The sequence below is a fragment of the Argiope bruennichi genome, chromosome 5 (assembly GCF_947563725.1).
Source record: "Argiope bruennichi chromosome 5, qqArgBrue1.1, whole genome shotgun sequence".
Classification (NCBI taxonomy): Eukaryota; Metazoa; Arthropoda; class Arachnida; order Araneae; family Araneidae; genus Argiope; species Argiope bruennichi.
In genome coordinates this window covers 50,584,504-50,610,733 of record NC_079155.1, presented here as the reverse complement: position 1 = coordinate 50,610,733, position 26,230 = coordinate 50,584,504, and the positions used below count along the sequence as shown (strand labels likewise).

The 26,230-nt window shown below is 30.2% G+C and overlaps 1 protein-coding gene across 1 annotated transcript in view; it reads right to left on the bottom strand.

Annotated features, from left to right (window-relative positions):
* LOC129969211 (uncharacterized) overlaps positions 1-26,230 on the bottom strand; it is a 145,972-nt gene that overhangs the window by 119,144 nt on the left and 598 nt on the right. The window lies entirely within an intron of this gene.

The following is a 26,230-nucleotide window of genomic DNA, read 5'->3' as shown; positions in this document are numbered from 1 at the left end:
GAGGTCGTTGGCAATGGAGGGGGAAAGCGGCACGAAGAAAATGAACTCCGACCGTTTCAGGAATCGGATTCTCCCTGTATCGAATGATAAGTGGCATTGGAGACAAACGTTCTGGTTAAGGACATTCTTCTTTGATGGAATGAGCTTGATTAAAGCAGCAACAAAGATCAAGTCGCGTAGCAAAAACATTCGGAAAGTTTTATAGCCTCTGATTTTACTTTCGCAAGCAATTCATTGACATTTAATAAACGACCCAAAAGCAACGTTTCGATTGTTTTCAGAAGCGAGCATTAAAAGGTACATTCTTAGAAGCTTTTCTGACTAAATTCTTCTATCTTGACGAGTTTACGATTATTTTATGGATTCGGGACAAATGCAAAAAACAGAACAAAAATCGAGAAAACTTAAACAAAGGATGACATGAAATGTTCATTGATTACAGAGAAAAGTCAATTTCACTTTTAATATCAGAACGATTATTCCTTTGAAAGGCAAATGCAGTTTTTCAACCAATTAGATTTATCAAAAACCTCCATTCAATAAACTGTTCAATATCATGAATCGGAGTAAAAGGTTCAGCAAAAAACATATACTTATAAAATTGAATCCTATTTATTTTAATCCTCATTCTTATGTAATAATTTTATGTATCCTTTCTTTATCTATATAAAAGGCTATTATTAATATTTAAAATTGAAATGTTTTCTTAAAATATTTTATAGAATTTAGGAAAAAGTTTATATCTGTATTCCATCAAAACATTTTCTTAATTAAAATAGAAATTTTGGTAAATGGATAGCATGATGACAAAAATGCTTCCATTTTTTTTAATGTATGATGTTTTAGTGCAACTATTTTTTTAAGAGAAATAAACTCAAATAAGCTATTTTTATTTCAAAAACTTTTTTTTCTAACATGTGCTGAGGTTTCATATAAAGTGAATTATGAATCACCCTAAGGAACAGATGTTCAAGAGAAGATTCGTTATTTATTTGTTAAGAAATCGAAAATAAAATGAAAAAAAAGAAGGTCTTTGTTTATTTCTAAACGAACCTTCAAAACATAATAGATGTTCTGTATTAGGCAAATGCAGCCCCTTCAGGCCTCGTTTTAATTTCCAAAGATGCGAGAGCAATTTCTCCAAAAAAAAGAATGAGCAGCCTCGTCGTCTTTGTTTACTGCTTTTGCCTCAGAAATTAGCGGATGGAAGGTCAAATAGCTCTCGAAAGGGCAACAACTGGATTCCAAGATGGCGTTAATAGGAATTAAAACCAAATCTCGGCCATCATCATCGATAGCCCCAGGGGGGTCAAGGCAGGTTCTGTAGAAAGTCACCCCGTTCGCTCAGACATTGGCGACTTTCGGTTTTCAGATTCTGCTTTCAAAAATACTTTCTGTAACGGTGTTGCCCTTGGCCATGGCCGAAGAAGAATTCTTTTCCGATTTCTCTTTCATTTTTGAATTGATCTCGATAGTGATTATCAGTCTTTAGTTTCAGAATTAGTGGTATGACATAAAACATTTCAGTAAACGATTGATTGAATATGAATCAATTTTTTTTTTTTAAAAATGGGTGATTTATAAGCTTAAAAAATTATTATACTTTCTTTCTTAAGTATTTTTGTAAATGGAGAATTCTGCGATCAATCATTACTATAACAGTGTTGGCAATATTTCACGCATAGAGTAAGTAGATATCATAGTTTTGAATCATGCAAACCGATTTTGACAAACTGATTAATATAAAACACGAAAAGCACTTTTAATAAACTCATTAATATAAAACACAAAAAGCAATGCAAGAAATTAGAAATAATTGCACAATATATCGTTAACCAGTTAAAACACACAAATGTAATAAATTTCGTGTAATAAATTTTTGCAACTGTCTTCGCGTCTAAATTCTTTATCTTCCTATTTTTATCCAGTAACTTCTGATAAATCTATTTTTTAAAACATTTCAATTAAGTAATGTAATGTTTTGGAACGTCAGAAAGACACGCCTTCTTTTAATTTGCATTCCCTTCCACATCATTATTTGTTCAGGCTTTTTTATTCGAAGCATTGTTACATTTCAAGCCGTTTTTCTTAACTGATTTAATCTGCGCATATCTCACTCAATCAATCAATGATCCATTTTGAAAGAATGAGAGACACTAGAAAGAAGTGGAACATGGAAGAAGGATAATCACCCGACATGTTATTTTGAATACTCAGGCTTACAGACCATAGCGTTGGGTAAAACGGCCTTTCTTCTTCTTATTAACTTTTTGTTAAGTCCGTGGTGAAACAGGCGGAAAATTTCAGAATAAACAGAGAGAATATATAAATAAGTTGATTAATCCATTCAGAATCTATAATCATAAAATATGTTAAAGAACTATGGAGGTTTTTAAAAGGCATCCTTATGGGAAGTTGGATATTGCTTTGGAGGAATCCAAATTTGTCCATGACTTTATGGAAGTGTACGTGTTATTGCTTTTTAAAGAATAATTTTTCAGACATATTTCTTAATTTGCAAAAAAGCCATAAAAATGCTCGAATTCAAAATAGGATATTAAAACTTTTGATACATTAAATAAATATTATTAATTTTGTAACACAATTTCAGAAAAATCGGATTAGAAATATGATTTGATTTTTTTGCCTTTCATAGAAAAAATAAGGTGTTAAATAAACTCGCGTTTTTTTTTTTTTTTTTAACGTGGCAAGCAATTCTGCCTTAAAATTTTGTTTTAATTCAATTTTATTTTGTTTCAAATATCTATCACAAACAGTATTGAGTAAGAAATTTTAACATAATTTTATCGACCATTCATTGACATTGAAATGTTGCCATGTTTTTTTGTATAAAAAAGTGAAAAGAAACTAGATAATTGTTAAATTATTTCAATGTCAAATAGGAAATTTTATTACTTTAATAGCTAATAAAATTTCCTATTTGTTTTAGCTTATAATTTTTCCTATTATTGTGGCAGGATATATTTGATTAGATCTTTCCTTTCACAGTACTAAAAATACTTTTAGATATATATATATATATATATAAAAACATAATTGTGCATGCACTCATCCGATAAATAAAAATTCTTTAATTCAACAGTTCTTTAATGAGAATACAGTAATTAACTGTGTTCTCATTAAGAATTTGTTTTTTAAAATTGCATTCATTCACAAATTAAATATTCGTAAAAATTTTAGTATATGATATAATTTTTTAAATAAGCCTTTAAAATAAAATAAATTTTTAAAAGGCTACTACTATTAAAGAGAAACAGCTTTTTAGAACTTTAATGTCAGTTTGTTCAATACTTAAATTGATATTTCTTATCTATCACAGTAAAACGAATCTATAATTTTCTTGTATAAATTCGATATTTATTGTTGCTTGGATAGTCACATATTATCAAAGGGTTAATTATATGACGACGAAAGTAATATCATCAAAGAATAATTAAAAATTTTACAAAACAATTATTTATAATTACTTAATTATTATTATGAAATACTTGTGGTAAATTTGAAATGGCTAAACCAAGTGACGGTTAACGAGCATTTTTATTGCTTCTTATATGTCGCATTTAAGCGCAATATAATTTTTTTAAGTGAAAGATAAAAAAAGATTCTTGTAACAAATGAAATTTTCTCATCATTGGGGAGGGAAATAAATCCTTTTCAACACGTTGGCGACAGTGTTTGGCGATACGATTACAAGTTTACGAAAGGAAACAAACCAGTTTTTTTTTATGTCTCGTAACGATCCCCCCCAACCATCTTCGCCAATCCGTGTTTTTACTTACGGGCAACAACCGGCCATAGACCTCTGTGAGATGCTCGATAACTCTTGAAATCGTAAAAGAAGTTAAAAAAAGAAAAAGAAATATCTTCGATGAAGAATCCGTTCCAAACGCAATAATAAAAGCAGTAAGGGAAAAAAAAAAGATTAGAAAAAGAAATCAACAACTAGAATCTCGAAATTACGGATAGAATTTCGTAACAAGCAAGGTTAAGCATACAATAATGATTTAATAAATCCGAAAGGGGAAAATGTATCAGCATCCTAGAAATGAAAAAAGGAAAGAGGGGAGGGAGAGAAGAATTTTTCTTACGGCAGTTTTTATATGTATTAAAAGGAAATGACTTGCTTTTTTTCCCGATTTTTCTTAAAGATTTTTGTGTGAGATATTGATGGTTGTTTGATGTGTCCTAATGCATTCTTTACTGATAACTTCCCACGCACACAAAAAAATTTTAAAAAAATAACCATGTTTTTTTTCTTTTTTTTTAAATGTACAAATAACCTTAGAGGACATTTTAATAGTGTCGCTCCCACTGCTCAATCTTCGAATTTACCAATAAAATAAATCATATTTTTATAGATTTGGGATTTTTTGAAGTGTCTGAAGCATTGTTCTGAATACATAATTACTTTCTTTGAAAATAAAGTTAGAAATTTGAAATATATATATCTCACTCTAAACTTACAAAATGGTTCAACATTCTTAAAAAAAGGACTCATCGAAACGTGAGGACTCGTCAAAATCTATAATTCAAATTTTCTGACAATTATAATATTTTCTGATACTCCATATACGAGCAAGTAAAAATTCATATCTTCAACAAAAGACTCAAAACTAATGCTTATTTTAAATTAGAAATAATTAATTGGACGAAATTATTAAATCAAAAGAAATTAAGATTTAAATAAAAACAATTATACGTAAAATCTCCGTTCAAGTAATATAGAAAAAAGCTCTTAATTATTCAACGCAATTTAAGCTATGATATTACTGTTGCATATAAACAACAGTAAACTGCACGATAAAATTGCTTAAAATTACTTGATGAAGTAGAATATGAATAGGATAAAGAAGCCTGAAATTTTATACAGAAAAAGAAGCATCAATCAGCAAACGGCATGAAAACTAAAAGAAAACGTAATAAAATTTATAGAATCGTATAAAATAAGCAAAAACACCAATCGGTCTCTCTATATTCTGATCTTTAAAAAGCTATGGCACAAATACTTTTTTCATTATTTCATTATTCTGTTGTTTTAATCGAAACAATCTATTGCAATACAAATGCATATTACCAATTTAATTAGATTTAATGCAATTCTTAAAACTACAGTGAACAATAATTGTCGTATAAACACTGGGAGTTTTTCTTTTCAAAAGAGTTTGTCATACCTTCAACACATAAATGAAAAACTGTTGTTTAATAACATAACATTTTTTATATTATTTGAACTTTAAAAAGATTAATATGATATGCATTATTCATTAAGGTGTACAATATCTAATAATATAAACTTCAAATAAATAAAACTTCAACTATCAACATTTGACAAAGTTCTTTTGACAGAAATTGGGTTGTGAAAAACTTCTAATTAATCGATAAAGGATTTCGAAAGGAAAACGCTTAAGAATATATTTTATAGAATTTAGTTTCTACCCTTCCGGTGTTTGAAAAAAAAAATCTATAAAATTTTTAGGATTCTGTGTAAGAATGGCAGGAATTCAGATTGAATGAGCTTACGTGTCGTGAAATAAGCATGAATTACTTGACAAGCAATTAATTTTCCACGAAAAGGAAAAGAAGCTGAATACCTTATTACGAAAGCCACTGTAAAAGTTCCACTCTCATTCGAAATATAGTCCAAGATCATCCAGTCTCGAACAGTGGTGAGCTGAGGGACTTTCGAAAGTTGGCTGCTTACTTTCAGAATGACTGTCCGCGAAAGTGCCTTTTTCAGAAAACGACCAGTTGAAGATTCTTTTTATTAGTAAAAGTTTGTCACGACGTTCTGGTTGCTCATCCCTATCCTTGGAGAACAGCTGCCGGAATTGTTAGAAAAACGCATTTTCAAGGCAAGCCAGGCTTTCCTTTTCTCGTGCGGTAATTGTGTTTATGGTTTAACACTTTGTTTTTTAAAATACGTGGGAAGAATTACAGAAGTAATAGTAGATAGAAAAACCATCATTTTAAAAGGATTTTAAAATAGGAAGATTTACGCAACTCTTAAGGGCAGCATTTGAAGTATAAGGTGTTTACCATTGTCTGAAAACGCATAATAGTTCTGTTTCAAGCTTGGCTTCATTTTATTTCCCTAACATGTTTAAATTATTTCTATGTGATGTCTTTAGAGGGTTATTATGATTCTGTGTTTTAATTTTTGATGTTGTAAGGCAAGGATTTATTTCATTTCTAGTGTATGAAAGCAAACCTGATTTACGCTTGGTGGATGAATAAATGTGCTCTTCCCTCTGAAAAGCTGTTTTATTCTTTGAATTGTAGTCAAAATAACGAAAAAAAAACTGGATTGAATGTTCTGATCGATATTACCTCTTTATTTTATGTAGAGTAAGGCATATAAAGCCAAAACATTTTGAATAAGTACCTACTACCTTCGATTGATTCTAAGCAGTCAAAAGTTCCAAACATGAATAGTTCCAGAAAAGTAAACATTAATTGTGAATGGTAGATGAAAGCCGAATTAATACCACACTGTAAAGTCGATGCATTTTGTTAAAGATATAAATTATTTACCGACTGCAATATTTCGGATGCTTTTGGAAACAAGGTGTTTACATTTGTTTACAAGATGTTTAAGAAAATTGTTATAAGATTTTAAGAAATAGCACTTAAAGAACAAAGATAAGGGAACACATTTGATTTTTTCCTCAACTATTTATTAATTTTTTAAACGAATATATTGCTGAATATTTTTGCGTTTAGAAATTATGCGTTTTGAAATGAAATTCGTATGAATGTATTTAATAATTTGCGGAATTTCTTAGGGTTTTTTTAAAATTACATTTGAAAAGCCATTATGCTTCTTTTTTAAACAAAAATTAAAATCGGCTATAAAACTTTTTATTGACAAGACCCTCACTATAGCTATTTTCTTAAAAATATCAAAATAGTGATTAAGCAGATAATTAATTATTCTAAAGTATTTTAGAACATCGACTTGCGGGAAAATGTCTTTCGAGAAAACATTCGGCTTGCGAAAAAAATGCCAAATGTTATATTACAAATTAAATAAACAAAATTAACACTAGATAATTTTTCAGAACAAGAGAACCTGCAAATATTTGTGGAAGTAATCGATTCTCATTGAAGCATCTAATATTTACATACAACAGGATCCAACGTTCATGCAGTTTAACTCTTCTGCAATGATCTTTACCCAAACAATTGCTGTGTGCTCATAGCAGAGCAGAATGCGTGACGCAACTGCAAACAGTTTACTAGAAATCAATTCTCAGTTATGACTTAAAATCCCTGCAGGATTCCAAGCTTGAGCACCTCGATTGCTAGCAGGAATGCCTACCTCAACTAATGAATCAACTTCATACAACCACAAAATCCAACAATGGATTCGAATAGCCAAAACAGTGTGGATGAAAGAAATCCCATTCGCAAATAAAAGTGCGAAGGAACTGAAAGCTCTCGCTTCAACAATGGTCCCCCATCAAACATCCACTCCCCTCGCACTTTAAATTGATTGAAAAGTTATTAAACCGAATTAAGTGCTTAATGAGTGAGAGTTGCCAGAGTAACTTGTCTTTTGTGGAATTCGGATTCGCTCCAGAGGTTTTTTGGCGTTCGAAGGAAAAGAAGCGTCATTAGTCTCCATCGAGGATTTTCACTGAGACTATTGACTTCCAGGCAGTAAACTAGGCGTGACACAGTCAAGAGCCTCCGAAATGCCGACCTTCAAAGGGGGAATCACAGCACATAGTGTTAGTATGTCGCACTTCTGATGGTCTGGCTCCATACAAATGACATGTTTCGTAGAAGGCGCTTCTTTAAACGAAGCGTTTTTAAAGAAAGCGAAAATAGCAGAGATGCCAGTTAAGTCTATGGCTATGGTATCCTAAATGTGCTGGACATAATGTGCGGTCTTCCATTTGCCATTTATTCTAGCCCTTTTCCTTAAAATGATCATTTTACGTCCCGACATTTTTTCCGTCTGGTCTAGTTTCGAAACAATATGATATTTGCGCAATTTTCTTAAAATGGTTTTTCGGTCACTTTGTACAGATAATAGTGCTTAAACAAATAACTTCTGAGGTTTTTTATGGTTTATGACCTCGTTTTTTTATTATTTAAAAACTCGAAATTTTCAAAAGAATCTAAGTCAATTTACATTCATCATGCTTTTAGTAAATTTATAACTTTTTTTCGGAGCAAATTGATTTAATCTGAAAAATCTCAGATTTATCTAACTTAGTTATTCACAGTTGAGGATTAGATGCATTGATAAGAAAAAGGTTTATATCTTCACAATAATACTAATATAATTCATAATAACTAATATAATTCGTAATAAATAATTCGTCTTTCCGAAAATTAAAATTTTGCATAGTAAAAGATCGAGCAGTTTGAGCTTTCCATTAATTCATGAAAATTAATATTTATTTTTAGTGAATTAATTCATTAAATTCATGAAAATTAATATTTATTTTGAATTTGTTTAATTACACTCGACAAAGGACTCCTTTCATATTTACGATCCATAGACATGCATTTCTGAGCACCAGATGCAAATCCAGTTTTCAGAGGCAACAACAACAAAAAACATAAATAATAATTAAAAGTGGGGAGATTCACATATGTCCGGATATTCGAATGATTTGCCATCGTCGCGCTTCCGACATTTTGCGGCATTTTTCCTTATTTATTACCGCCCTATTACGACCGTTTAAATGAACGAATATGGCAGGTGTGAGCTTGCATGTTTTTAAAAAGTTCAACCCTTGCTTTCTGTAATTGCATCTATAATGAAGGTAAACTTCTCTTGGAAATAACGACGCTTAAGTGGCATATGCAAATGCGACAAGTTCCGGTGGGGATAATTTTTTTTTTTTTCGCTTTTTGGTTCTTTGCATCAACGTTTACTTATAATGATTCACCCCTAGCAGGTTGGATGCTTATCAACTGAGCAAGCAAATTAAAATAATTCCTATATTTTTATCAATTTAAAACTCGACGCTGTATTTTAATGCAAGTTTCTGTTTAGTAACAAGTAAATTATAGGATACAGCAAATCAAACATTTTGATATTTTAGTTCATTGTTAAAATTTGCTATAGAATGTTAGGTAATATAATATATTTTTATCGTCATTTTATCTTTTATAATTTTATTTATATTTTATATAAAATTCACATATGTTAGTCATTTTATTTAAGTGAAATTATAATATAAGCATTGCTTCGATACAGCGCTGTGATAATAAAAGCACGCATAACATTTTTCATAAAAACTTTGAGAACTTATTTTTAAAATCTAAACATCTGAATCTTATGCATTTGTTAATTTTATTATGAATATATAGATGGGAAATTGCCATATAAAAAAAATGGTTTTCACTTCCATGGTGGATACAGTTATGCTGTAGGATCGAGTTACTTCCATTCCAAAGACGATGCGTATCTTCTATGAGTGGAACTCGGTCTGAGCATTTATACCTTTGGGTTCCAAGGCAAGATGGGAGTAACTCACTAATGAATATGTTAATGTATTTTATGATCACTCGTACACTTTCAGAAGGCTATTAAATTTCAGTTATAAGCTAAAACAGAGCAAAAAGGAGCATATCATTGAAATAATTATCTATCGAAACTCTCATACGCATCATCCTTTTAGACTATAAATGAAATACAGTAGTTGAAATTTGAATTCAAGGAATGATATCATATTGTTCATGTGTTTGTGTATATCGCTCATAATATAATTTAAACTTAAAATAGAAATTGTTTATGAAATGGATTGATAGGAATCTTCGAACAGATAATGTCGCTCAATTAATAGATTAAGAAAATTCAAATTGTAATTAAATCCGTCTGGGTTTACAATGCAATTTCCACGCACCGAATTTTCTGCCTTTCCCATCAATCCTCAGTATGAAAATTTCTAGTTTCTTAATTTACATTGACTGACTCATTTTTCTCAAAATTGATAACGAAAAACAAATCGATTGTTTTAACATTAGGGAAATATTCTTGATTACACGTGCATGTCAAATATCCAAATATCCAAACAGATTGAAAATAATGCCGAGACAAACAGCATTTCAGTACGCGGAAGGCATAACAGCTAAAAAGCAGGAAGACAGGCGCTGAAGAAGGGAATTCATTCATGTGATGTCTTTTGAATTTTGTTCTTAGTAGCCATATCTTCCTTTCCTCCTTTCTTGGCGAAGGCGAAAGGGTCTGCGAAATGATCTGCAAATAAGGTCACTTCGCGGTAAACACAAAAAACGAATTTCTTCGCTCCATTGTTTGATCTTACAGACCGACCTTCAGAAAGAAGGCATCCATGAATCTCGGCCTTACCATTATGTCGTACGGAAAACTAGAATTTATTATTACGTCGTCTTCCGTGTTAGCGGCACGACAAAAAAAAGTGCATGCGGTATACCAAATTATTTCATGAATATAGACATTTTGATAGCGTGCTTCTGTGTTGTTCCCCTGACACAAGGACTTACCTCAGAATTTAATAAGAACTTATTATAGAGTATCGTGAGAGAGCTTCATAGACGGAAATGTATTAGAAAAAATGATGATAAAGAGGAACATTTTTGGCCGTGCGGTCATCGAAAGTGAAATCACTTTCCAAACCGTCTGTCTTCGCTGACCTTGATGTCAATCACATCACGATCACCCCCCTCTTCATCTGAAGCGTGAATGACGCAACCCTATTTATACGCCATTTTGCCGTATTTCAATAATATTACCTCCAACAGTCACTTTCGAGAACAACTAGATATAAAACTGAACCACCACAATCACTGAACTATTTATTTCTCGGTCATATCAAACAATGGGTTTTGGAACTCTTGTAGAGGACAATATTCGATAGATAGAAGACTCAAGTACCATTCGTCAAACTTTTCAGGATGTCGAAAAATCATAATCCGGTTTGCCTTCATTTATTTTTGTCACATATCTTAAAAACATCACATCAAATTAAGTTTTGTCTAATGAGATGTTAATTTATGGAGCCGGATGTTTGAAGTGTACTTTCACTTTCATATGAAGGTGACTTATGTTGGCAATGTCAAGGTTTGGCATTAGCCATGATATGTCACTCATACATTAGAGTCTTTTTTAAAATTCTGTTCGCTTGAAATAATTTACTTTGTTGATGTCATCTGAATATGATAGAAATGTTTTGACTACATAAGTCATATACTATTCATAACTTCTATTTTTTCCCTGTTAGAGTTGATAAATGGCGACATATGTTTTAATTCTCAGATAACACAAATAATTTTTTGAATAAATTAAGCTCTTTAGATTAATTATAATAATAATCCTTCTCAGATTAAGTATAAAGTGTAAATAATGAATAACTCAAAATCTCATTTGTTAAAATTAAATCGGACAGGAATAATGAGTTAAAACAGCTGAAAATAATTTCTTATAGTGTTGGATACCTATTTTTCAGCTTCTTTAATCAATAATTATAATACTTTTAAATAATAGTTATATTATTAGTTATAATTAAAAAATAAATAAAAGTATCGCATGTTGAATCTTAATTAAATAATCATATCTAATCATGTTAGTAGATTTCATTTACGAATTTGTAGGATCGCTTTGCTTTATGCAGATTCTAAATCAGATATTAAATTATCGCAATGCCATGTAGACAAATGATGCAAACTGAAGAGTTCAATGCATCCAAGAAGAAAGAACCTCACATTATTTTGATGCCTTCGAGTTTGGACTTCTGAATTTATTTTACCTTCATACGAATCAATCTAAATCGCATTATTACCGTCCGACCATCGGAATTTCCCAGACCATTGGCCTCCCCATACAAGCGTTGCAACAATGAAGCCGCAGGTCCAACCTCACTTAGGATAAATAACACTCATTGATTCTCAGTGGCTGGTACCCTGTCCTTAACACGACAACTTTTCACAGCTCACTTTATTACTGGCATTAAAAACTCATCTGAGACTGCAAGGACCGAGAAATCGAATTAGATCGCTTTCTTTGCGAAATTATAGGGCATTTCGAATTCGATTTTAAGTGCTGTTACTGCTTTCATGATTCAACCCATTCACCTACGCTTTCTACCCTCGGGGATCTGACCATCATAAAATGTTCCGATATAACCTTTTTAAGATTAAATTACGTTCATATATTTAGTTATTTTACTTTGGTTCAAGCTTTTAGCTTCCATTTTCAGTTCTACAAAAAATGTTAAATATTCTTTGAGATAATTGTTTTGCTCTCAATACATTTCTCAAAGATTTTTTTTAATATACCTTTTTCTTTGAAGTTTTATTGTACAATTTAGATGTATGTTCATGAGGGGGGAGGGAGACAGTTTATTATCATGTTGTGAAAGCTGAGTTCAGGATTCAATGTTATGTGACAAGTTTGCTGAGATCCGGAGGTTAATTCTAATTCTTTTAACTAGTAATAGTTAGATATTAAATTAAATATTGTAATTTTCATTTTTCTTTGTTAAATTCTAACAGTTATTAACATTAGTATAATTTCATAATATTTAAACGAATTAAATACTCATTAAAAGATTATTTAGGGTTTTTTTTCTTACAACATCTTTCCACGTTTAATATTATAACATTTAACATTTTTAATATTAATATTTTGTAATATTTTTGGTAACTACATGCTTTCCAGAATGCATTGTATTTCCAAAATAGATTCCAATGCTATTTGCAAAAGACAAAAAAAAAAAAAAAAATAAATAAATAATGGAGTCATTTTGACTGTATGTCTCTGAGGAATTTCATGTCCCCAGTTACGGGTTAAATTTAAAAATTAAGAGAAAGTAATAGAAATTATTAAATCAAGAGACCGAGAGATTAAGAAAGAATTCTTAAACCGTAACGACACTTTCAAAGTTTTAGTTAAAATGAATTTTTCAATATAATAACTGGAAACATCGTAAAGTAAAGTATGGAAATTCCATTTTTTTTTGTTTAGTTATTTTACATATAGAGATGAATATACTGTGTTGCACCAACACGATAATAAAGATGTGTATTCTGTCTTAATACTAATACTTTCCGAAACTAATATTCTCATTTAATTAAATTCTTGCCTTTTCAACTAATTAAAGAAATTGTATACATAGTTTGGCGCATTTTTGAAAGTAAAATTAAGAATTCCCTATTTTTACTTCCTCACTCATTCGTCATCATTCACCCAACTTAGCAGAACTCCTTGGCATCTAATTACTTAAACGTTTTGTTACTGTACCATAATTGATGGATGCACCACAGAAATCCAGTTGGGCAACACTACCTGAGCACACCCAAAGCACACGAGATCTTAGCAGTTTCACCCTCCTTCCCTTCATTGACTTTGCCCTCACGCGTTTCTCTTTCACTCAGCGTTGCATTACACTTTCTACCTCACATTCCAGAACGGTTTCGATTTTAATTGCTTTTTGTCCTTTTTCTAAGTTCAATTACTAATAATCTTCCTGAACTTTTAAAGTTCAATAATGAAAGGCAATCTGAGAGTAATAAAATATCTAGCATTTAATCATCTTACAAGGTTGGGAAAGTTTGTTGTTGTTACTTATGGCACTTGCCATAGACAAGACCGCTGATGAAGTAGCTACTGTGCAGTAGCTTCTGAGGATAAAGGACCCAGAGCACCAGAAGGCATAAGTCTGACTTCTAGCTCATGAGAAGATGACATTCACACACTTGTTTATACAACCCCTTTTTACAGGGGGCTTTTTCACACACCTCACAGATAGAACACAGGGTTAAGAGCAACCATGAGCGAACCAGAACTCGAACCCGGGAAGCCCAGATCAAGAGGAAGACGCGCTACCCCTTGGCGAGGACCCTGGTTTGGGCAAGTTTACAGTATTTGTCTGTCTCGTACCATACGTTTCAGATAAATATTTTGTATGTAAATTAAATCTTTGATTTGTTTTTCTTCGCAGATGATCTTTTGAAATTTTCAGATCTCTGTTCTTCAAATGAGGCACATATCCAGTTGGGGAACTGATATATATAAAATCTATTAATTCAAATTTTTTAAAATATTCTTCAAAATATTCTTTAAGTAATAATCATACTATTCATTTATTGAATGTTAGCTTAATTAATTTTGGTAAGGAAGAACAGCAAACATTTTTTTAAACAAGTAATCAATTTTTACATATACAAAAAAAAAAAAAAAAAAAAAAAACCATCGTGAATTTTTATTAATATCTTTAGCTGGTTATATTTCTAACCATTATTAATCACTAATTTGAGTTAGGAATGAAAAAATAATTTTTCTTTACCAAATTTTTGGCAAATTTTGAAATTATCTATCTTACTTTTATTTTTCTCTATACCTTTAAATTTTGCTTAATTTACTTTTTGTATACAGATTAACCCATTAACTGACCTTTACGAGATATCTCGTATTAAACTGTTTTAAAATTAAGCTGTAAATTTCTCTGGCGGTGAATGGGTTAAATTTCGTAAAAATAACGGTTTACTAGTAGAGCTTATCACACATTAATGTAAGGATTAGTGATAATTCTGAAATACTATTATCCATCTCTTAGTTATGGAAATACAATGTGTTTCAAATTAATGATAGTTCATAAAATTTTTCCATAAAATAAATGCAAATTGCCGGAAAGAATGGATATTTTGGATTATAATAGCTTTCGAAATATATCATGTGCGTTTTTTAAAATCTATTTTGGCATTAGAAAGACATTTAACTTAAAAGAAAATGTTAAGCTGTAGTAAATACAATGCGTATTAATCGGTTAATTGTTTTCTACTTTAATTTTTCACACATTATTTCAAGTGAAAGCCGCTTTTCAGAAGATCAAAATTAAAGTAAGTGATGTATTGCGATGGAAGTTACAAGCAAATTATATCTCTAAACTGTTTTACAGTTTTTCAATTAGCAGAATGTGCGAGTGAAATAAATGAAGCTTGCAAATATACACCATCAATTAAATTTATGAATCGTGAAGTAAATAGTAATTGCATTTTTCACTTTCTCTGAAGTAAATGGAAAAAAAAAACCACACGGTTAATCTTTAAAAAACTTGTCTACGTTTTCCAACGTTATAATAAAACAGTTGATTTCCCTTTAACAATCATAATAATCCTAAAGATGGATAGACAAAACAAAAGATAACTTTTGGGGGAAAAATGTTATGCATAGTTATTCGAAGGAAGCGTATTTAAAATAACTTTTACTGAAACTGCGTCGCTTTTCAATGCCTTCAAGATTTTAAATTCAACAAAGCATTAATTCGTTATGTTTATCAATTATTCGTACATAAAGTGAATAACGCATGCTGCATTACATGCTAAGTTCTCATTTTGAAAAAAAATCGAAGAAGTTCTCTTTTTATTGATGATTCTGCTGTCCATGCGACCATGAAGAAGCTCATTCAAAGTAATTTCACTATTATTACCCCCCCCCCTCGTTTTTCTAAGGTAAGACGGTGTTAAGAACCATAAAAGGGAAATAATTCTCTCATGCACCCCCCCCCCCACAAACTTTTTTGTTAACACTGTTTCATCGGAATCAGTCACGTTCTTCCTACATAAGTAAATAGGTTGCCGAATTCTGCACAATAACTATTTCTTTTTCGCTTTCTTTCTTCCTATCTTTAAAGATTAAGTGATTTTATTTCAAGGAATATTTTTAATTTTTCTGAAACAGTTTTAGATTTTTTTTTTCAAAGAAAAAAATAGTTAAAATGCTTAGTATTTAGGCAAAGGAAGAAACTCTATTGGGAGATTTTTTTACAATATATTTGAAACACTACTAAGGTTAAAAAAATGTTACAAAAAGCCGATTTTAAACAATTTTTCTATGCTCAATTTTTATTTTTCTCGCGCTTTTTTTTTTTTTTTTTTTGAAATCATTAATGTCAGTTTGAATTCAGTTTCAAAAATAAATTTTACAAACGGGTTGGAGGTTTGAAAACTATCATTTTACAAGAATTGAAATTCATTGCTTGAAAAAGTTTCATATATATATTTTTTGGAGTCTTCATTAAATTGAAAATTTTATCTAATTTAGGAGCTTTTTCAATTTCTTGGTTTACAGAAGTATTTCTTTAATTCAGCATAAAAGAAGATTGTTTAAGGAAAACGATTGTCCGACGTAAGTTTTGTTAAAACACCGTTGGCGTTGTTTTCATTCTTTTAATATCTCGTTGGTAAATAATTCATTTTGGCAATATGAAATCTTACTTTTTTTGCTGCAATGATTTTGATGAAATATTTAAATCTCGAACTGTGGATTTGAAATTTGTTACTTATTGCATACAAAAATGAAAAAATGGCCAAAAATGTTTTTTCAATAAAATAACATTTCATGACGCAAAATTCCCTATTAAGAAAGAATTGAATTCCTAGAATATGAATTGAATTATTAATAATTCGAAGACTAAATATTCATAATATTTTCTTTTTATGAGATTTTTTTTTTAATGTTTCATATGGCTATTCCTTAAAAAAGGGTGAGAAATGATATTTGAAAATTTTTTACTTAATCAATTATGTTTATCAATAAATGATAAAATAAATATAAAATAGCATTTTTTTTTAAAGAAATTAAAAATGTTATTGATAGAAAAGTGCATTTTATCGCAATAAATACTATTCAGATAAAACAAAGTTAAAAAAATTAAAACATTAAAAAAAATATTTTTAACAGTATTCTTTTTGTTTGTGTATTAGCGGATAAAATATCAATAATATATGTTTAAAGAACAGCGCGAATAACTAACTAATCAAATCATTTTAGTTAAATATATAATTTAACAACTTCAAACAGAATCTGAAAGAGAAAAAATATTTTTCTTTAGCTTTATTTGATAAAATGTCTTTGGATTATTTTAATTAAAACCACTACATTAAAAAGAAATTTATAAAAAAGATTCATAAACAGATGTTTAAATGTGAAATACACTGAGGCACGATGCGCGAAATTAGTAAATCATCAGATGTCATCTGTAAATGCAGTTTCCCCTCTTGGATAGTAGTACTACAGAGGAGCGTTACAGGACGGAGAGAAATTAATGGGGGCAGAATTTCTTCGATTTGATTAATTCTTAAAATCCGATCGAACCTTGAATTTAAGTATCGAAAATAAAAAATAGGTAATAAATGGAACTGAGTATAACAAATTAATGTCAGTAGCAATATTGAATCTCTGTATTTCTTTAAAAAATGATTTATCATTTGAAATGAATCTATAACTATATTAATAAAACAGTACATAAATGAAAAATATAGTGTGTATTATAGAAAAAGTGAAATTATATGCGAATTTATATTATTAAATTTAGTATCATCTTACATTAAAATAAGGAATAAAAGAATTTAAGCAGAATTTCTGTTTGATAAATATTATCTTATGTATTTATTGTATATATTTGCGAGCAAGTTACATGGCATTCAAAATCATTGAGTATCTTACTAATTTTTTTTTATTTCAGTAGAAAATAATTTTTTTTAATAATTTAATTGTTTTGTTTTATCTTGGTACTGACAAAAATTTCATAAGAAATTTTTCACTTTCTAAAGATGTCTTCACTGTCGAAAGATGTTTGAAATTTTGAACACTTCTGTATTGTTAATGACGCTTTTGAACTCTAGTCAAATTTTTAACTTCAAAACTTTGTAATTGTTAAACTTTATTTCCAAGTCAACAGAGCCACTTGGCAAGGGATTTGAGAAAAAAAAAAGACATTAAAATTGAAAATTGAAAAACCATAAAAGATTTTGCTACTTAGTGTTGTTTTTAAAAACGGTTTTTAATTCATTATTTTATACATAAAAATCTTGTACTTTTGTATTCGCACGTTATTTCCGTAACAGCTTATGCAATTTAACAAGGTCTAAGCTACCTTTTGTAATTACATAGCACCCAATGCCTTCCAAAACCGAATCATTGCTTTCTTTACTTATTCGATTATCTCTTTTAGTTTCCCAAACCTCAACCATTGAACCGCAACACCGGTCTTTTGCGAAAGAAAAGGCTGCCAGCCTTTTTGAGCAACAAATCATCAATAACTGGGATGGCTTGAGGTTCAGTCTACTTCCTAAATATAGAGTTCCCTAACAGAAAACTTCTGCCCATTACTCAGCGTGGTGATGAGCTTTTGTTCGAAGGCGGCTGCCTGTTTGACCTCAATGCCCCGCCGACTGTGGAAGAAGATTCTTCCGAAAATTTTCGCAAGTCGACGACGTTCACAACTTTTGCAACGTCTCGGAAAGATTTAATACGGGGAAAGCGTGTTTCGACTAAACTTTTTTTTTGTTTGGGGGTAATGGGTGTCATGTGGCCTCCTGTGTTTGGAATGCGATAGGGTCTTCTAATCCACGAGTAATTTGCTGCCTCCTGATTTATTCGTTTCCTGTTTCGAGAAACACAAGTATTTATGTACGGCTGGTGTGCAACGCGCACCCGGGGTTCATGCCTGCGGCACGCTCTGGCACTAAGGTGTCAAGGCAAAGCTCCTGCACTGCGTTCTAATTGGCGTTTTTCACATCAACGCAAAGCACGATTTAAGCTTGTTTTTACTCCTTGTCGCTAACGCTTGATGTGATTCAGAATTAATTAGAAAGAAAAATAGTCACACCTGCAACGAATTGTTTTACTATGCGATAAATTTAAAATTACTTTAATTAGTTTCGAATTCAAATCAAGTTTACTTTCAATAAAAGTGCGGAGAAGGTTAAATAAATCAATTACGTAAGAATTCCATTTGATTAATTATTGGTTAAGAAAACGATATTTAAGATCTAAATGACACAAAAAGTAACAAAGTACTAAAAAAGCATTGGTAGTGAATGAAATATTATTATTCAAGGAAAATAAGAAAGCTTTGAATCTTTCATAAGCAATATTGCCATTTGGCAAGCAAAATTCTGTACTATACAGAAGTTTAAATCATTGAACTTTTCCCCCTAAATAAGACTTTTTTTACGAAATATTATCGATTACTGTCCTGTATGATACAAATGCTTTAAAAATATGATATGTTTTCATTCCGAAATATTTGCATAAAATAGAGGACAACTACAATTATTCTGCATCTTCTTCATCGTTGTATACTTGAAATAAAAAAAATACAACTTTAACTTTAATATTACAGATTTATTTTTAAAGTATTTTAAAACTAAGGATTTATTTTCCACAATTCCTCATAATATTTTAAGGAGTTGAAATTTTTTCATAGATGGGAAAAAGGAAGATTCAAATTATATTATATTTTTATATTATATTTATATATTAAACAAATTATATTTTTACTAAACAAAATATTTCACGCATTATTTAGTAAATAAGTCCAAACTACACTGATGCCTTTTCTTCCCACATTTTCAAAATAAATCTTTTAGCTTTTATAACAACAAAACTGAACTTCTCGCAATTGTTATAGAAGAGATATTCAGACCGCTACAAATATGGACGCATGATTATTTAGATAATGTTTTCAGACGTAAGATTTTATCACCGGAATGAAAACAAAATTTCTCTAATATTTCGAATCTTTATTTTAAGAATAAGCCTCTTTTTAAGATATTTTCAGAAAGAAAGTTGACAGAATTCAAGTGTTGTTGCAAATAAACCCTGTCAAGTGTCCGGGTTCGAATGTTGACAAATGTCATCGTATGCAAATGAGGCATTCCTGTCGAATGGAGTGTGTTGCACTGTAACCTTCTCTGGAGCATGAAGTCAACGACATAACTTTCATCTTTCAAAAGGAGAAGATGCTTCAGCTAAATTTATCCCGAATCCGCGGCTCCTGAAGCGAGGAAGCGCAAGTTGCGGAAATTATTGCGGAAGTCCTGCGCAAGACCAACCACCGAATCAGCAATGCGTAAAAGATTTAAGCATTTCGGAGGGATTTTTCACGGCTCCTCGTCTTCGATTGGATCCTTGAGGCTAGGATTCCTCGTTTGGTTTGGGCACCTTAGAGAAACATTTGTCAAACAGATTAAGGCACCAAAAGATTTTAGGCTTTGATGGAAACGAAGGAGAGAGTTGAAGGACTTAAGCTTACAGCGGTCTGGTGAATTTCTTGAAAGGATCGAGGAATCTGATCAAATCATTCTGAGGCATCTGCTTTCATTAAAATACTTAACTGCATTTTATATCAAAACACAAAAACAGATATTAAAATCTCTAAATGCAGAGATTTCAAAAATACTATTAGTAACTCGAATAAAAATACTGTTAGTCTATTCTGGTAATGTCTCTCTGGGCCTTTTATTAGAGTTCGAGCTCAACATACGAAGTATAGAGAAAGTATTTGACGAATCTACACGCTTCAGACCTCCTTGAATTCGAAAAATATATTTTTGACATTATGTCCATCGGTCTGTCTGTCTGTCTATGACAATAATATCTGAAAAATGCTTTGATCTAGGCGGATGAAATTGGGTATGCATTCTATACACCAAGTTTGTAGATTTCTGTCAAATCTTGAGCAAATTCCCTTCATAGGAAATATGTTTGTCCGACTGTTCAATTGTAATTTAACACGATAATTACAAAGCAAAGAGAGCTAAATGGATAAAATTCAGTACACAGATTGTCATCTATAATGTTCACTACACAGAGTTTCATCAAAATTTGACCAATCAAATTTTGAGTCAAATCTCTCTAGATGTTGATTGTCGGCCTGTCTGTTCTTTACAGAAACATATAAATGTGTTAATTCAAAAATGCATTGACTTAATATATATTCAATTTGGTGTGGGATTTTGTGACCACATGTGCAGTTCTGTATCAGATTGTTGTTCAATATTTCTAAAACATAAAATCAATTTTCGGAAACTATTAATTGCATGCCAGGGATCAATCGCCGAAAATTACGTGATACATTCAGTAAAAATGTTAAATGAACACTAAAAAGTTAATATTTCCTGTTATACGCCAGTGCTATAAAAGACGTTCTCTCGGATAATGCCTTATTACAGAGTATGCGTGAAAGCTTTGGTGAAACTATTCCCTCTAGTTTTACAAATTCTAAATTAATATTTTCAATGTTATATCATATAGAAACATTCTCCGAAGCGATTCCATCTATTAAAATTAATTAGACCATAAAGATATGCTATTAAAATATGAATGGTCATTATAAAACAAATACTATTATTAAAGGGTTTGCTTCTTTAACGAAAGATAAATTTTATTTTAACAGTTTGCATTCAACATTCAGAAACAATATTTCATTTCATTTAGTAACAAAAGAGCCACCAAGTGTTAAAACGGAAATAATAGCAAAAAGGGGGGAAACCTTCTATTTACAACAAAAGCGTGCAATCATCCCAAAATTGCCACCGCAGTAACAGATCCACCCAAGCTTAAGACAGAAGCAACAGTTTCTTCTCTAAATGAGATATCTTCCAAGAAATAGACTGTCAAAGTAGTTACAGTAAACGACTACTGCATCAAAAGGAGAAAAAAGGAACCGTTTTAAAATTCGGTCCATTTCATAGAAGAAACAGGTTAAGAAAAGCAGTCTCCGCAAACTTTGAAACAGAATTTCTAGTTCCGGAAATGATGTAGAAGAGAAAGAAATAAAACTGGATTCTCAAGTGAATCGGCCGTTTGAAGGCTCTTGCAAAGAAATATTCCAAGGTTTTTTCACATTGATAGAGTAATCCACTTCGTTCGTAATTGTGTTTTCATTCAAATACATTTTATTTTTTTAAATCGTTTTTCTTCTCTTTAGAATATTATTTTGAAGATATTTTAAAAGACCTTAAAAGAGAGTTGTCATAAAAATCAAATATTTCAAAACAGTTTAGTTTTCAGTTTATGAAAAGAGGGAAAAAGACATTTTAAAATTTCCACAGTGTTGCTAATATAAATATTAAAGTATTATATATAATTTTTTCACGCAACGAATATTTTTTTAATTCTAATTCATTTTTATTTTAAAAAATATTCGTAGTTTTTATCAAAAAAGAAAGAAAAGGAAATTTCTTTAGATAAGATGTCGCTGTAAAAAGTCTTTTAATGGAAAATGTAGAAAAGTAGCAATTTTTTTTACTCTTAATTTTTTTTTATATTTATCGATTTATTTTATGAATAAAATTATTAACCCATTCACTGCCAGCGAAATTTATAAACGCTTAATTTGGTCGCAGTTTCCTACGCGATATCTCGTAAATGGAAGTGAATGGGTTAAACAAAATACGCTAAATTTATTGTCTGAAAACGCATATTAAAATAATAGTATAAGAGAAGCGTTATAGAGTTCTTTCATTTGAAAGGGAACGCTGTAACATGAATGGAACTTCGATTAAACCATTAGCAGTTAGTTGATTCCTATAGAAGAATATTTGCCATACTCTCTTAACTCACACTTATGATTATTACAAGAAATGAAATTTTTGTCAAGATCATACTAGCAAATAAAATTCTCAAAATTTTTTAATTTGTAGACCTGAAGAACTTAAACAAATTGCTTGGATTTAAAGAATTTTCGCTAAAAGTTTCATATATTTAACGATAGAAATATTTTTGGGGGGAACTGTGGTTCACTTGTGCTACATTCCAATCATATCTTCGGATCAACAAGTGTCCGGTCAATAACAAAGATAGTTATTCAATTTACGTGTCACTGGCACTTTCTCTTTCTGAGAAAGTGTTTTCAATATTCGTTTTCGTTGTCATTCATTCGGAGATGTTAACAGATGTTCCCCGAGAATGCATCGTCGGTCTCCAAGGCCGTATTGCTAGTAGCGTAGGGAATCAAATATTTATCCCTCCGTCGACCAACCTTTTTTTTCCAGCTACAAGGTCAGCCAACAATGCAGCCGTTCAAGATGGTTGACGGCCTGTGTTTATTAAAAAGAAAAATAAAAGCGAAAATATGGGTGGGGACTCGAAATTAACTGTTTCTGACGCCTACAGGAAACTCGCCTGGGAGAGGAAATGGAATCAACGATGTTCACCTGCCTCAAACGGGGGTCTTGAAGTCTGTCTCACCGTTCGGATATCTGCCGGCTGGAGTAGGATGACGTCATGTACTGATGTTTCATTAATTATTTATATTGTCTGCAGTACCGTCATGCATGGAATAGATTAAAATTTGAAGATAGCCACAAAATTAATTAGACAATTTATCTTTCCGGGATCAGTCAACATCCGAAGTATTTTTAACTTGAATACGCAGGCAGAAAGTCGTTTCATTTTCGTATATTTATATTTTTTCAAAAGAAATAAAATATATCAGAATAAATCAACAAATCAATAATAAGTATAAATAAGAAATATTCCATTAGGCCAAGAAGGTTTTGGAACCACAATATATTATATTGCGTAATTTAAAAGCATTTTAAATATTTGCGTTTAAATGAAATTCGTAACTTCGAATTTCAGTAATAATATTTTTTATTAAATCAGATCTGAGAAGATTTCTACTTTATCATGATATTTTACTTTTAGTTTGGAATTTCCTAAATAAAAGAGCACAATGTAGGCTCTACATAGAATGAATAAAATAACGAAAAAAAAATTTCTTTTTTTAGAGAAAATTTTGTTTTTTATTTAATATATAATTATGAAGAATAAAGATTCGTTCGCTTTATAATATTTGGATTGAACTCTATCTATCTACTCTATCATAATATTTTAGTTTCAGCTTGGAATTTCCTAATAAAAGTACAAAAAAGAAATTCGACATAAAATGAATAAAACGAAGAGAAAAATTACCCTTTCAAGCAAAAATTCTGTTTTTTATTTAATATATTATTATTAAAAAATAACGATTTGTTCACTAAAAAGTTTTTATAGTATTTATATAGAAATATTGTTGCAAATAAGTTTTTGGTTCATAAATCCTAGACAGAATAAAAATATTTTAAAATATTGAATTATTTTTATAATTTCATTTTAAAAATAAAAAGCAGAATACATTTCGGAAGTTACAAGTACTATCTGCCATTAAGAAAATGTTTCGCTCAAAGTATATGCTTACAGCAACCGTCTACTGATATTAACGAAAATTCTGAAATTCCAAATTTTTGCACTATGCTTTCATTAAAATAGTCATTTCATTCAATAATCCTTTTCAAGAAAAGTGAACATGGTTGAAAACAAGTCATGCACTGCATAATTTTCACTTGAGGTATCACTTGAAAAGAAGAGAGATTATGTTTATCTCCTCATGTAATTTATCAAGTGAATTAAAAGTTAATTTGCAAAATCTGTATTAAAGTATTACAAAATGTGTAATAATATAAAAAACCTTTTTGCATAACAATCTGAATTAAATTAAACTTAAGGACTGAATATCAGAAAATAATCACATTCTTGACTTGGCTCTTACATAATCTGTGGCACATTTTAGCTGAAATAAAATCTAAAACGTTAGTTTGTATTTTGTAAATATTAATTTCTCGGTTCTTAATGCGGTTAATATTAATATCTTTCTTCATTTAGTTATATGAAACTAACTTTATCAAAAGACCGATTCATATCCAAACATGTTGATGAACACAGTACTTTGTTAGAAAAAAAAAAAAGAATTATTTTTTGATCAGCGATTACAGAATTTTTTTTATCCATATTCTTGGGAATCAAACTTCATATATAATCTTCTGCGTGTAGTAAATGCAAATAAGTGGTAATAAAAATAAAAATACAACAAACGGACAAGAGAATAGTTAACAGGTTGGAAAACTCGCTCGCTCTGTCACTAACGGTAACAATTGAATTCAATACAATGAAACAGGTTCTCTTTTTGAAGGCAATATTACACAGGAACAATAGCAACAATGCGCTATTAAAATACTTTAAGTAGGGGATTTAGTTTGAATTTTCACAAAATTGGTATAACTAGTTTAGAATCTCTTGAAACGATAACTAAAACTTTTTAATGATAAATTTTCAGTTTTTTATAATGAATTGCTGATGTCTTTAGAAAACAATTCTTCCAATTCTTTTGAAATTTATAATAAAAATATAAAGATGAATTTTAGTCAAAATTCAAAGGATACTTCGGTATTGGTACTGCGGAAATCAGTTTGAAAGGATCTTAATTTAGTGACACCTTATTTGATGAGCAAAAATTAGACGCTGATCTCTGCAAAGTGTATAAATTAATTTAATGACTAACAATAAAAATGCACAGGGAAAACAACAGCAATAAAAATCTTTCCTTAATACATAAGGAATAATAAATCGCGTTGTTAAATCTTTCTTTCTTCGATTTTGAACAAGCTGCATAGAAGGAGGAAGTACATAAATGCAATCATTAGCTTGACAATTATACTTTGAATAACATCTCACTCCCACACAAATTGCTTTAAATATTTGAGGAAAGTATGAATAATTAGTTAATTCTTCTCTTTTTGTCGGGTGAAGTTTTATAGAATTGTAAAATTTCACTTTAATAAAATTTGGTTAGAAACAGAAAATCATTATTAAGTTATTACGCAAAGGACAGAAATGTCTGCCTACATAACGCTGTTAAACAAGTTTCATTTCAAAATATCATCGTGAGTTCGGTCACAATTGATTAAAAAAAATTTGAAACTTTATTCGGGAGGGAAAATTAATTTTTTACCTAATTAATTTTAATTAAAATACCATAACAATTTTTAATGTTACAAGCATTTCTCGTTCGGAGCTTAGAAACTGATTTGTAGGATTTTTAGAATTGAATTGAATCGGAATATAGGATTTATCACACTTATATATAAATCCGACAAACTACCAATAATAATACAACGATGCAAATTTCCTTTCTTGGGATTCAATATTTGACATTCGAAATGAAACTAACAACTATCCTTAGCATAAGACAAGGTATAGGAGAAACAAAATTTTGAATTTTGATTCTGAAACAACTGAAATATTTTTTTGAACACCTCAAGGAAAATTGTTCTAGAAATATGATTTTTGTATGAAATAATTGCGATTATTAAGAAAAAGTGAAAAAAAGGAAGAAGATTCAAACTTATGAAATTAGCGAAATTATGTATTTCTATAAAATTAGTTACAGCCGCTTATTCCTATAACGCAAAAGGCAGACTTTTCTCTAATTGAAGCAACATAACGAGTTGACATGTTTACAGAAAAAATGCTTTTGCCGTATTTCGTACAATATATTTCAAATTTACTCCGGAAATTCAAAAACAAAACACCATGAAAAAGGAATGATCTTACTTTTGGAGCATTCGGTTCATAAGAAAAAAGTAACATCAACATCAGCAGTTG